At 45.1% G+C, this 14,238-nt stretch overlaps 1 protein-coding gene across 1 annotated transcript in view; it reads left to right on the forward strand.

Moving 5' to 3' along the window:
• Positions 1-14,238, forward strand: part of DOK7 (docking protein 7) — a 50,704-nt gene that overhangs the window by 20,486 nt on the left and 15,980 nt on the right. The window lies entirely within an intron of this gene.

The raw sequence follows: 14,238 nt of genomic DNA on the forward strand, positions 1-14,238 counted from the left end.
GTGTTGGTTATGCTCAAGCTGAGAGGCTTAGCACCCTGAGGCCATCAATCATGACTTTTAAACTGGCCAGTTTTGGCTTTGGGTGTATGTGAGTGGCTTACCGTGACAGAGGTAGGAACTTTGCAGGCACCGAGGAGGCTGAATTTGTCATATAGTTATTATCTAGCATGAAGGATACTGATCTGCCTTGCTGCTGGTATTTCACAAGAAGGGAGTTCAGCTAGTTATGTTGCTGCTCTTAAGGTGACCACTGTGTGTATTTTTCTTTCACTGATATTTTTCTTTTTCCTTTTATGGATGTTTTTCTTTTGCTTACCATTGTGGTTCGAGCATGTCTTGCCAAAGAAGCCAGATTAGCAAAGCTTCTCACTGAGGGAAGAGAAGATAATCAAGTCAGCCTGGCAATCCATAGCAGCTCAACTAAGGCAGTATTCTAACTAGCCAGAGACAGATACTGTAAAGGAATTATACAGAAACCCATCAGTGGGCTGCTCTCAGGGCTGTGTATTTGCAGGACAAAATTATTTTTGATGACCAGTCATATAAAGACTTCAAAGGATGGAGATTTTTATGCCTTTCTGAACCACTTGCTAGTTACTAGGACTTTGATACTCTCATAAATTCTTTTTGAGCCTGCTAAATTCCTGGCTTTTGAGGGCACTATATATTGTATTCACTGTACACTGCATGAAGAGATTCTGTTTTCAGCCATTCTGGGGAAGAATCTTTGTCAATGTGTTTGCTGAACTGGAAGAAGGTAAAGCTGCTTGTGTTAGTGAGCTGTTGAAAGACTGGGAAGGTTATAGGGAGTGTTCAAATTAGGGAATGTGTGAAGCAGGGATTCAGCAGGAGAGACACTTGTGTGAGGAACCGCCTGCTGCCATTGGAGTGTGTGCGTTTCAGTTGAGCATGCGAGATTACAGCAATCACTGCTGTGAAAAGGGCTGGAAGTTATGAAAGAAAAACTGAAAGGTGATAAAATTTGAGGGATTGTTTTCTTCTCGTGGGCTGTTTCGTGCATTTGCACCACTGACTGCCTTCACATGTCTGAAAAGTAGAAAATGGTGTCTGCTCGTGTAGCCTCCATGGGGGGTTGACACTGATGTGGCAGGTTGTGTCTACACTCGCAATGATCTGTGTTCTTCCAGGACCATCCTTGCCAGCCCCACCAAAGGCCCTCATTAGTCCTTTAGTCCAGTACTGGAAGCTTGGTAGGATGTGAGAGCCTGAGATTCAGCCTCACACTTCCGCGTTTCCTGCATTGCAGGGCAGAGAATCTGCTGCTGGCTTCCTGCAGTTAGAGAGAAGCTGGGAAACATGGGCACCACTGATTCCTAGAAGGGCTCTGCTCTGGCGTTGTTACAGGTAGTGAGGAAGGTAGTAGTTAAAGTACAGTTAGCTCACATGGTCTACATGTTTCTGGGTGATCTGAATTGTCAGTTTAGATTTATCAAAGGTTACTCTGGATTTCCGTGGCAGACAGGGAGTTGAGAAGGAGTATTCCCTTGTACGTCTTCAAAGCCATTAAAGGGTAAATTATGTCACTCCTTTAACTACCTGGTGACCCCAACAGCATCCACACCCACCTAGTGGTGGTTTTTTTTTTTTGCAGAGTGCTGTCAGGTTTCATGGTATTTCTAATATCCCTTGGCAAGAATTTTAGGAACTGACAATATTTAACCCAATTGAAGTGAAAGACTGGTGCAACCCTCTTACTAACTCCTGGTTTAGGGTGAGATATGCACACCTGCTTATCTTTTTCTTGCTGCCCATTTGTAAGGAGTTGGGAAGGAAGTCTCATTAATGGAATGATTTGTGGCTTTGTTTTTTTTACTTTTGAAAGAAAAAACAACCTTTTGATTACAATGCCCTGAACTGTCAAGATGAGCTATTTTAGCTGTGTTTAGTGGACACCAACTTTGGCTTTTCTCATGATGAATACATAAGAAGCACAAATCCATCTGCTTTAACTGAAAAACAAGTATTCTGCCTTGTGCTCTGAACACAATATGGACAAAGGTTGGACCAGATGATCCTTGGGGACCCTTCCAACCTGGAATTCTGTGATTGCTGTGAAGATATATTCAGGGTCAGGAAGTGATTTGTAGATTAATGAAGACACCATGTTTATTTAGTTCATGTTTATTCATGTTCAAAAGACTTTGGTCATGCCAGTGTTTGGAGTTCCTTTGCAATTTCAAGTTAAGCTCTTAATTAAATTGTGGTGTTGGTTTTTAAATGCTTGCTATTTAGAGTGGGTGACCTGAGCAGAGGAAAGTCTGCAGCAGTAGCCAAGGATCTGAGCATTGGTTTGGTTTGTGCTCTGTGTGTAAACTTTGCCAGACTGAGGTTAGCGGTGGGCATGCTCTCGATGTGTGTCAAGTTCAGCATGTGAAGAGTGCAGCCAGGCTGTAGGATGAAGGCATGCACCTGTGGAAGACATGGTAGTGTTTGTGGTTGGGTTTGACTTGCTTAAGAACCACCTGCTCCACTCATGATAAGGATGGTGATGAACATAGGGAGGACATGCCAAGGTTCAAACAGGAAAACAGGGCAAGGAAACCTTTGTGTTTCACTCTGGATGAAAAACAGAACCAGCATGAACACAGTCACTGCATTTTGCTTCTGTTCTTTCTACACTGCATTTCATGTGAGATAGTGGGGATGAATAAGCAGCCAGCAGGGAGCTTTGCTTTCTGCTGTGTGTTAACTGGAATGTGCTCAAGATGTCCTCCTTCACAAACCTCCCAAGCTGTGCCTTTGCCATGTCATTTTTGCCTAGGTGACTTCAGTGCCAGAGCTGACTGCAGAGATGAATTCTTTGTGTATTTTAAGCTGAGAATGTTGTTGGATTGTTATGGGGTTTCTGAGCTGGCTGTAGAGCTTAATTATTAGACTTACTGCATTTTCCACTAATTAGCTAATACTAATTTGAATAGCCTTTCACTGTACACTTGTTGCTCTGTAACTTCATTTGATGCTATAGCTTGAGAAATGATGTCAACTTCTTTTTTATAGGGTGTCTTTTTCTCTTTTATTTCCCTTTCTTTCCTTTAATTTTTTTTTTACACCACCATTGTTTGTAAATTTTCTTAGCCATCTGAAAAGAAATAAAAATATTTTCCAACTGGTTTTGTCCTTTTCCATCTGACAAGTACTGGCTTTTAGGTTTGACTTGCTTTTTGTCCAGCTGACCTTCGTCTTCTTGCGGGCTGATTTAATAGCGCAGAATCACAGAAGGTTAGAGGTTGGAAGGGATCACCGAGTCCAACCCCATATGGAATGATTATGGCTGTCTCTCCACACTAAGTGTTGTACTCAAATCACTGCTGACAGCTCAAAATGTGCCTATTAGTAGGAATGACTTTTATGTATCTCTAGCTCACCCTAAACTCAGATTTATGTCAGTGGGAGCTCTTGTGTATGTAGAAATATAGTCTTGATTACTGCTCTGGTAGTTAACTTGCCATGACAGAGGAGGAAAAAGTGTCATCTTGTGTGTGGGTCCTATCATCACTCCTGTGTTGATATTCAGCCACCTACTTCAGTTGATCATTTAAAAATACCAAAAGCTCCTTGGAGAAAAGTGCTCTCACATTAGGAGCTGGTCTACTCAAGTCCTCTGTGAGATAGCTGTGTAGTTCCTGCTGCCACAGCGAATCTCCCAGAGGGCCTCTAGTAAGTGGAAATAGGAGGATGCTGTGGTCACACTGCAGTGAGTTGAGGGGTTGTGTCAGGTAGCAGGACCCACAGCGCCGAGTGGCTAAGCAGCCACTGTGGAGCTCTGGTATCTGCCAGGGGGCATGTGGATCTCAGTTTAAGTGGGGAGTTGCTTTAACTGATAGGAAATCCCTTTTAGTCCATTCTGTGGAAACTCTTTTATTTTGCACTACAGCTTGAAGGGAAGCCAAGGGCACGCCTGTGCTGTGACCCTGGAGCAGGCACTCTGCTCGGACTATTTGACCATGGCCCCGCGGGGCTTGCTGATCGCATACAGCCTTTGGAGAGAGCAGTTTCTATGGGGATCTAGGGCTACTAGGAACATCTGTGTTGTCAGTACCAGAACAAGAGGACACAGTCTCAGGCTGCACCAGGGGAGGTTCAGGTTGGATGTTAGGAAGAAGTTCTATACAGAAAGAGTGATTGCGCTATGGAATGGGTTGCCCGGGGAGGTGGTGGAGTCGCCGTCATTGAAGGTGTTCAGAAGGAGACTTGATGGGGTGCTTGGTGCCATGGGTTAGCTGTTTGGGTGGGTTGGATTGGTTGATGGGTTGGACACGATGATCTTGAAGGTCTCTTCCAACCTGGTTTGGCTTTATTCTAATAAAGGTCAGGAAGAGCCTAAGCCTCGAGGGAAGCAAGGAGTGTGTCCTCAGGCCGAGAAGGGGCTGGAGATCTAAGGAGCACCTTGCACTGCGGTCTCTGTGTGTTGTGGGTCCTGGTTGGACTGATTTGCTCATGAACAGCTATAACTGGCTTGGGAGTATAGCCTTGGTCTCCCAAATCCTGTAAAACACCCCTAACCCTGGCTTTTGCTGGTGTGCCTCCTTTCATTGTAGACACTGCTTTGGAAAGTGATACGAGAAGGCCTGCAAGGTGTAAACTTGGGTAGTGAGATTGGAGACCTAGCACCTGCAGTCTGCCTGTAACTGAGATGGTTTCCCTTCCTTTTCAGGTGCTTTTCTGATGCAGTATTAAAGCAGATCCCAAAGAAATCACAATATGTTGTTATCCACCTCTTTAATGTAGATGTTTTTCTTCTCTTGGAGCCCCTGCTCTTTCCCCATGAGACTGAACACCTTCAGTGTTTTATCTTACAGCGTGTTTATTTCCCTGCTTTCTCTGAAGTATGGGAACATGATTATTCATCATTTCACACTTTTTACATCTTTTTTTTTTTCCCCTTCTTTCTTTCTTTTTTTTTCACCCCAAAAAGATTTTTGCTTTTACAGTGTTGATGGGTGATACTGTAGCATTTTATACCTCCTCCCACCTTTGGAGAAGCTGCAGGCTGTCTGGATTCTCGGCTGAGAAGGGTGCGTTTGTCATCTTCTGCAGCATTGTTTCTGCTGGAGTTTGTGCTCTAATCTCTGGGCTCTGGGCAGTTAGGCAGCACACACACACACACTGTCAAAACTGTGACAGGCACAGTTTGCACCTCAGAGGAATCTTGAAGTCAGTTGTCAGTATTCCTGCCCTGAGTGACAGACAGAGTGTTTGTGAAGCTCCTGTGTGCTTTGAGGACCGTTGATTCTGGGTATTACTGGCTTTTGGCAGGAATTGGGGAATTTATCTTTGTGCTCTCACCACCACCAAAAACTCATCCAAAACAAACAAACAAAAGCAGCAACAACAGGAAAAAAAACCCCAAACCCCAAACAAAACCAGCTGGGGAAGAAGATGGCTCCCTTTGGAATGTGGGTTTGTGGGTTTATTGGTTTTAGTGCAGTGGTAAAGGCACTCATCAGATCCCTTGGAATGTGGCCAAAATGGAAGGGTTCTTTTTCCATCTTTTTATCATCATCTTTTTTTTTCCCATAATAGAAACCCATTTCTTCCTGGAAAAATCCTACAGAAGCTATAAAATGTTAGCAGACACTTTCTGTCTTCCCTTTTGTAAATTATTTTTATCTGAAGGAGACAAAGTAGAATTCACCTGCAGAGGAAACAAAGCACAAAACGAGCTTAGGGAAAGCATGGGTTGCATTGAGCTAAACGTGGAGGGAAGCAAATAACTCCCATGGCAGCCCTGGATTAAGATTCCAGCCTTTGCTTCCCACGTGGTTCATCTCCTTCTGCAAGATCATAAACAGAGTTACTTTAAAAGCCCCTCAATTCCTTGCCTTGCATTGCTGCAAAATGTTTGTGATGTCTCCCAGCATTACATTTTTAAGACCGTGGATTACAGAAGGCTTATACAGAAAAGATTCTGGTTTGATTCATGCTCACTGATACCAAAGTAGTTGCGTGGCTCAGAAGGAACTGGTGTGCCAGCAGGCCAGCAATCATTTGGATGGGATGTCAGGAGGGTTGACAGCAGCTCACTGTGAGTTGGAATAGAATAGAACAGAACAGAGTTAACCAGATTGGAAGAGACCTTCAAGATCTTCGAGTCCAATCTGTCATCCAACACCATCTAATCAACTAAACCATGGCACCAAACACCCCATCCAGCCTCTTCCTAAACACCACCAGTGATGGTGACTCTACCACCTCCCTGGGCAGCACATTCCAATGGTCAATCTCTGTTTCTATGAAGAAATTTCTTCCTAACATCCAGCCTAAACCTCCCCTGGTGCAGCTTGAGACTGTGTCCTCTTGTTGTGGTGCTGATTGCCTGGGAGAAGAGAACAGCCCCCACCTGGCTACAACCTCCCTTCAGGTAGCTGTAGAGAGCAATAAGGTCTGCCCTGAGCCTCCTCTTCTCCAGGCTAAGCAACCCCAGCTCCCTCAGCCTCTCCTCATAGAGCTTGTGCTCCAAACCCCTCCCCAGCTTTGTTGCCCAGTTGATGTCAAGACTGAGAAGAGATGCTCAGCAAGGTGCAACCTCTCCTACCAACTCATTTTTACAGAAGCACTTAAAACTGGAATTATGCAGATTGGAGGGATGAAATGTGTTCCAACAAAACTGCCCAAACTGGCCCTAAACTTGACCACAACCCATGACAAGACACATGAGTGGTATTAGGTTTTGGAATTCAAGATGCCCAATCTACTCCTTGCTTCGAGATCTCTGTGGACATACTTTGTCTTCGAATCTTTTCAGTGGGAAAAGACTTTCAAGATCATTCAGTCCAATCATTCTGTAACTCAGTGAAGTCTGATGTCCCAAGGATAAAATCCTTAAGTATCAATTGTGCTGAGGTTGTGATGTAGGCTTTTTGTAACAGAACTCTTCTCCCAGGCAACCGGCACCAGAACAAGAGGCCACAGTCTCAAGCTGCACCAGGGGAGGTTTAGACTGGAGGTGAGGAAGAAATTCTTCATAGAAAAAGAGATTGGCCATGGAAATGTGCTGCCCAGGGAGGTGGTGGAGTCACCATCACTGGAGGTGTTTAGGAAGAGACTAGATGGGGTGCTTGGTGCCGTGGTTTAGTTGATTAGATGGTGTTGGATGATAGGTTGGACTTAATGATCTCATATGTCTTTTCCAACTTGGTTTATTGTATTCTATTTCTATTCTATTCTAACTGTGAACCTTATGCCAAATTCCATTACTTTGTCCATAAGGAGAAAACATTTTTTCCCCCCTTCTAATCCTGGCTTAGTAATGTTTAATTCTTTGACAACATCTTCACGTGGGTGATGTGGTTTTGGCATTTGTTGGCAAGAAAGGGGCAAGTGTGGCAGCACACCTGCTGAGCTGGAGATTGTTTATTACCTGCTCCACAACAAAATGCACTGAAACTGAACTTGAGGAATGAATCACTGAAGAATATTTCTATGCTCAGAACAGAATGAATGCTTCCCATAGGCAGAAGAGTTAGAAGATGTGGGTGAGCCATTCTGGTGCAGAGATGCCTGCCAAACTGTTTGCAGGATGGACTCTTAGAGTTGCCTTGTGATTGTCTGTACTGCTTTGTTAGTCAGAGTTCTGAGTGCCACTGCTGAAGTGCTAAGGAACTTGTCCAGAGGTGAAAAAAAAGGCAGTTCTTTAGAAGTCCACATAGTAGATGGGACTGCCAGATTATCTGCCATGCAATTGCAGTGACCTCCCAAAGTGTCCCACTGAGGTCAGCAGAGGCCTTGTTGCAGACTCAGCCTTTCTTCTGACATTCTGAAGAGCAGGGCCAGTGAAATCAGTGTCATTAAACATCTGCTCCATAGGAGAGTTGGGCTGTGTGTGAGTTCAAAGAAGTAAGATGGATCTTTGCTATTGAAGAGAGATTGAGTTCAATCCCTGTCCCATAGGAGAGTGGGGTTGGTTGCTTTGGACCCCAGGAAAGAAAGAATCCATCCTAAGCTTTGTTGTGTCCTTGCTCTGCCTGATTTACTGTTGGGTTCACTGTGCTGTAAGTTGAGTTGTCTGCTGCAGGCTCCTGGCAGGAATTTGTGATGGCGTGTTGCAGATGATGATGATGTTTTGGACACTGTCTCACTTTAAGTAGGAGGAGAATTCCAGGGTGTGCAAGAGAGGTATGGAGCTTGAGGTTTGGACTGATCCAGGAATTTTGTCCTTGGTTTTACTGTTGTGGCTCTGACCAGCTTCCCTCAGCCTACCTAGCTGTGTAATATTTCCCTTGTTTGCTACTGTCAGGACTGATGGGATGGTTTCTCCATGACTTTGGACATGGACAGCTCTATCCACGTGCTAAGGATTATGTTGTATGTGATGTTTCCCAGGCTGCAATGAGAGAGGCAGAAAACTTTTTGGCTTTGAAGTGAACCATGCACAGAAAAAGGAACTCATTAATAAGAGTCACTAAAGAAGAAAATCAACCTGCCAGGATGGAATCAACCTGCCAGGCTGGAGCAGCTGCTCTACAATTTATTACTCCCCCCCTCCCCCCTCCTTTTTCCTTAAGTGCTGGCAAGTCTATAACTGATCTTTATAACTTCAACAAATAACTCAAAGCCAGTTTCTGATTAATGAGGGGTCACAGAGCAGTGGCACTGAATACATGATTTCAGCAGTGTTTGTTTGGTGTGAAACTGAGCTTGAGGAATGGTGGCTTTCAAGAAGCGCAGAGTTCCTGGAAAGGAGTTACAAATGGAGGAACCTTTCCGCTCTTTGGATTCAGAAAGTCAGCAGCTGAGGACATGGTGGTTGAAAATAATTTCTTTGTTAAGCAGGGGGTTAGCCTGAGGCTGGAGCAATTCTTTAGCGTTTGGAAAGGAGCAAGTGATGAGGAACATGCTTGAGGAACTGACTGAAGTTCGAGCCAAGTTGTAACAAGAGAAGAAGACGAGAAAAAAACCATAGTTGTGTGATGTCTTCATGTGTTCTTTTCTCCTGGATGTGAGGAGGAAGTTCTTCGCCATGAGAGTGGTGAAGCCCTGGAATGGGTTGTCCAGGGAGGTGGTTGAGGCCCTGTCCCTGGAGGTGTTTATGACCATGCTGGATGAGGCTCTGGTCAGCCTGATCTAGTGTGGGGTGTCCCTGGCCATGGCAGGGGGGTTGGAACTAGCTGATCCTTGTGGTCCCTTCCAACCCTGACTGAGACTATGATACTAAATCCTTTTGGAGGAGCCCATGGCATCAAATCAAACTTTGCACTCTTTATTTATTTATTTATTTTGGATGCAAGGATTTTTTTTTCCCTTTAATTTTTATTTTTGTTTTCTAGGTCAAAAGCCATTTTGCCTAAATAGGGAGTAGGTAAAACTCTGAGCTCTTCCCCAGTAAGAGGTGTGAGAGCAGAGGACTGCAGGGAACTTCTGGAAGAGTTCAAGCTGTCTGAGGATCTGCAGTTAAGTATTTCAGCTAGTCAATTGTCCCATCTTAAGTAAGTAGATACTTCCAGCTGTGTTTCCTTGGTTCCAGTTCTGGTGTCCCCAGCACAAGGAGGACACAAACTGTTGGAGGGAGTGCAGAGGAGGGCCACAAAGATGATCTGAGGGCTGGAGCACCTCCGCTATGAGGACAGGCTGAGGGAGCTGGGGCTGTTCAGCCTAGAGAAGAGAAGACTCCAGGGGGACCTTAGAGCTGCCTTCCAGTGCCTGAGAGGATCCTGCAGAGGGACTTCTCCTGAGGGTGTCTAGAGACAGGACAAGGGGGAATGGTTTGAAGCTGAGGGAGAGCAGGGTTAGACTGGATTGTAGGAAGAAGCTCTTCAGTACAAGGGTGGTGAGACTCAGGGACAGGCTACTCAGGGAGGTTGTGGCTGCCTCCTCCCTGGGAGTGTTGAAGGCCAGGTTGACTCCAACTGAGTCTAGTTGCGAGGTGTCCCTGCCCATGGCTGGAAGGTTGGAGCAGATGATCTTTGAGGCCCCTTCCAACCTGAGCTATTCTAGGGTTCTATGAATTGAGCAAATATTTCTTTCTCTAGTGTCAAACCTACTTTTCACCCCATTGCTTAGCAGTTGCACAGAATCCTTTCTGTTCCATTCCTAAATGGCATTGTGGAGGGGAGGACTTCCTTGCATTTTGGCCATCCTTGCCAATGTAAGAACATACTGAATCTTGAAGGATCTCTTGAAAAACTCTTAACTTGCTTCATTGAGTAGTGCAACCCATGGGAGGCGGATAGAAGTGTAAGGCAAATGTTATGTGGAGCTGTTGTGGTGGTGGGTTTTTTTTTCCCTATCTCCCTAGCTTCAGCACTGGTGGAATTTGATGCATCAATCTCTCTGTGACAGCACTTCTTTTTGTGTGCATTAAAAAAATTTGGGCTGAGCTTCCTCGGGTGGGATGGGGATGTTAAGATCAAAACAAATCTCTGGTAGGGTGATCCATGTGATAAATGACAGCCAGGCTGGGGTGAGTGAATACCAGGGGCTTGCATGCAAATTCTAGGCTGCAGTGAAGTGCCTTTGCTGAGTGGAGGCTCTACTTGTATGCCTTCCTTGGTGTTACCTTTTATGTGTCTCCATATTTTCTTATCCTAAAGCAGGGTAGATGAAAGCAAGCAGTCCTCAAGACTGTCTGTGGAGCAGTTCAGTCCCACGTGATTCCAAAGGGTAGATGGAAAAGGGGCTTTAGAGTTGACTTTGTACTCTTAAGTCTTGTCACATGAGGATTGGGCTATTCACAGTCTAAACTGCAGCAGCCAGCTGTCAGTCAACTGAAATGACTGTTTCAACAGCTGGGAATCAGTGGGACATGAACCCTGGCAGTGTTCCCTCTCCCCTAGCCACATCCTCTGCAGTAGTCTGGATTCTGTGGTATCCTTTGCTAATTCAATGCTGATTGGAAGCAATTTTGAATGTACAAGAAATCTGAGCCTGGAAAATATTAAGGAAATCTAAACCTTTTCCAGCTCTGGTTTATTACAAGGACAGAGAAGTGCTAAGTGGGGCTATAGCAGGGCTGGTGACGGTATACTCGAGTCCTCTGCAGCATGAGGGAAACATTTCCAGGTGAAGTTTGCCAATTCATGTCATGCCTTGAGACACAAAGTCAAGCAGAGCACAGGTTCTGTGGAGACAGCTCCTATGGCAGGCTTTGCAAAGCTACAGAAGGAATTCTACCTGATGATCTATAGCAGTGCTTACCAGAATGGGAGAGGCTTGGGAGCAGCCCCATGCATAGTTAACCATCTGTAGCCTTTGAAGATCTGCAGCTTAATTATAGTTTCATTACCTTTGACAAACCATAATTTCAGTGATGTGCTGGAGATAAAGGAAAACACTTACTTACATTTCACTATTTTGAGCTCTCTCCTTTTTTGCCCTTCTCTTTCTCTCCTGTTTTTGCCCTTCTCTCCCTCTCTCCCCTTTTTGCCCTTCTCTCCCTCTCCCCTTTTTGCCCTTCTCTCCCTCTCTCCCCTTTTTGCCCTTCTCTCCCCCTCTCTCCCCTTTTTGCCCTTCTCTCCCCCTCTCTCCCCTTTTTGCCCTTCTCTCCCCCTCTCTCCCCTTTTTGCCCTTCTCTCCCCCTCTCTCCCCTTTTTGCCCTTCTCTCCCCCTCTCTCCCCTTTTTGCCCTTCTCTCCCCCTCTCTCCCCTTTTTGCCCTTCTCTCCCCCTCTCTCCCCTTTTTGCCCTTCTCTCCCCCTCTCTCCCCTTTTTGCCCTTCTCTCCCCCTCTCTCCCCTTTTTGCCCTTCTCTCCCCCTCTCTCCCCTTTTTGCCCTTCTCTCCCCCTCTCTCCCCTTTTTGCCCTTCTCTCCCCCTCTCTCCCCTTTTTGCCCTTCTCTCCCCCTCTCTCCCTCTCTCCCCTTTTTGCCCTTCTAGTTTCACCCATTTCTTCCTAATGATGATCATTGCTTATCATGTTATTGTTTTTGACCTGACAGAATCTGACTAACCTTAGCAGTAACTGTCAGCTGATAAGAAAAATGGAAGTGGAGCTCATATTGCAAGGCTTATTTTTTGTGTTTCAGTTCTTCATAGGCTCACAAGCTCACTCTCATTCTCTCTGTGTGGAGCAGGATGCACAGGTTATAACAAGGATTCTTTTCTTCGTGGCTTTATGTGGAATGGGCTGGAAGGAAGGAATCAAATAACTGGTCTAATGTAAATTGGCATAGCTCCATCTGCTGCAAACCAGGCCCAAGTGTATTTTTAGTGCAAGCATGAGCTAAGCTCACGCTGTGGAACAACTCTCTTTGGGGGAAGCAGAAGAAAGAAAAGACTTTTCTTAGGGCAGTCCCTAGGTGAGTGTTTCCAACTGGTAATTACATCTTAGCTATAAATTTTCTCCATTTCTAAGAGTCTCTGGAGGTAGGTTTCATTTGCTTCTAACATCTGAGATTTTACTTGGCCAACTTTTGAACTACTTTCACATTTGAGCCCTTCTCTACCTACTGTTTGTCACTACAGCTGTAGAGTGCTGCTTTATTTGCAAAAAGAAAGTGTGTCCCTTTTCTACATCTCAAGCTGTGCCAGGGGATGTTTAGGCTGGATGTTAGGAAGAAGTTCTTCATAGAAAAAGAGCTTGGCCATTGGAATGGGCTGCCCAGGGAGGTGGTGGAGTCACCATCACTGGAGGTGTTTAGGAAGAGACTGAATGGGGTGCTTGCTGCCATGGTTTAGTTGATTAGAGAGTGTTGGGTGAGAGGTTGGACTTGATGATCTCAAAGGTCTCTTCCAACCTGTTCCATTCCATTCCATTCCATTCCATTCCATATGAATACATGACCTGGATTTTAAATCTTGTTGCAAACAGGAAACTTGAGTAAGAGAGACAATTCATGCACCTTTGATGGTTGGTGGGATTGTCTCTTAATCAGAAACTCTTTGACAAGAACAGTTGTGTAAGTCTATGCCTGGACTTGGCACTGGTGAGGCCAGACCTTGAATATTGGGTTCAGTTCTGGGCACCTCACTCTTAAGATGGACATTTTGGTGCTGGAGGATGTCCAGAGAAGGGCAACAAAGCTGGTGAAGGGTCTGGAGAACAGGGCTGGGGAGGAGCAGCTGAGGAAACTGGGGTTGTTTAGTGTGGAGAAGCAGCTGAGGGGAGACCTCATTGCACTCTGCAGCTCCCTGAAAGAAGGTTGGAGTGAGGTGGAGGTTGGTCTCTTCATCAGGTAATAGGAGGAGAGGAAATGGCCTGAAATTGTGCCAGGGGAGGGTCAGGTTGGAGATTAGGAAAAATTTCTGTTCTGCAAGAGTGGTCAGGGATTGGAACCAGCTGCCCAGGGAGGTGGTGGAGTCACCATCCTTGGAGGTGTTCAAGAAACATGTAGACATGGCACTTGGGGATATGGTTTAATGGCCATAGTGGTGTTGGGTCGATGGCTGGAGTTGATGATCTTAGAGGTTTCTTCCAACTGGAAAATTTCACTGATTCCAAGTCAGGATACCTCTCAATACAGTGGCATAAGAGCTATTTTTGATTGAAAAGGGTAAAATATCTCAGACACATTGTCTGGAGCTCATCTTGAAATCACAAAAGAAATGGAGCATTTGAGCTGTTGCCATCCAGCCTATGCTCACCTTGCCTCTCCTGTATCTTTTACAGTGATGAGCAAGAAGACTGAGATGAGGACACTGCACTGCTTGTCATTTGCACAGCAGAGTCAGGGCTGCTGTTCCTCAGACCAGTTTGGCTCCCATCTGAGCTTTCTTTTCACTGTTTCTGGTTTTCACTTGGTGCAGAATGAGTGGAAATTAACCGAGCTGTTGTGTAAGGAAGCTGAGACAGCAAATGTGGGGAAACTGAGTGTACTGGAAATATCAGCTGTGTTTGTAGTAGTGTAACACTACCCCCTGTTGGAAACGGGAATATTTGGAACCTAAAGCAAAATGCATGGAATTGAAACCTCTCTGACTTTGCCTCCATTACTTTGTTTCCATCCCACTGGATAAGGACTTGGGAGTGCCAGTCTAATTAAAAAAAAAAAACACAACCAACAGCCCCCCACCCCCAAACAGCAACAGCAAACAGGAGAAAAGGGGGAGGGAAGAAAGGAAAAAAGGGGGAAGAAAAGAAAATAAAAAAGAGAAAAAGGAAAAAAAGGTGAGGAAAAAAAGGTGGGGAAAAAAGAAAGAAAGAAAGGGGTGAAAAAAGAAAGGGGAAAAAGAAAAAGGAGAAGATTTTTTGGGTGTAAATAAGAAAGCTGTTTCCCTCTGCTTTTCAGAAATGAATTATGTTTAAATCAATCTTCAGCAGCATGCACAGATGCCTGCAATGTTCCTC

The sequence above is a fragment of the Melanerpes formicivorus genome, unplaced genomic scaffold (genome assembly GCF_026170545.1).
Source record: "Melanerpes formicivorus ecotype bairdi unplaced genomic scaffold, bMelFor1.0.p_v2 SCAF_18, whole genome shotgun sequence".
In the NCBI taxonomy this organism is placed as follows: domain Eukaryota; kingdom Metazoa; phylum Chordata; class Aves; order Piciformes; family Picidae; genus Melanerpes; species Melanerpes formicivorus.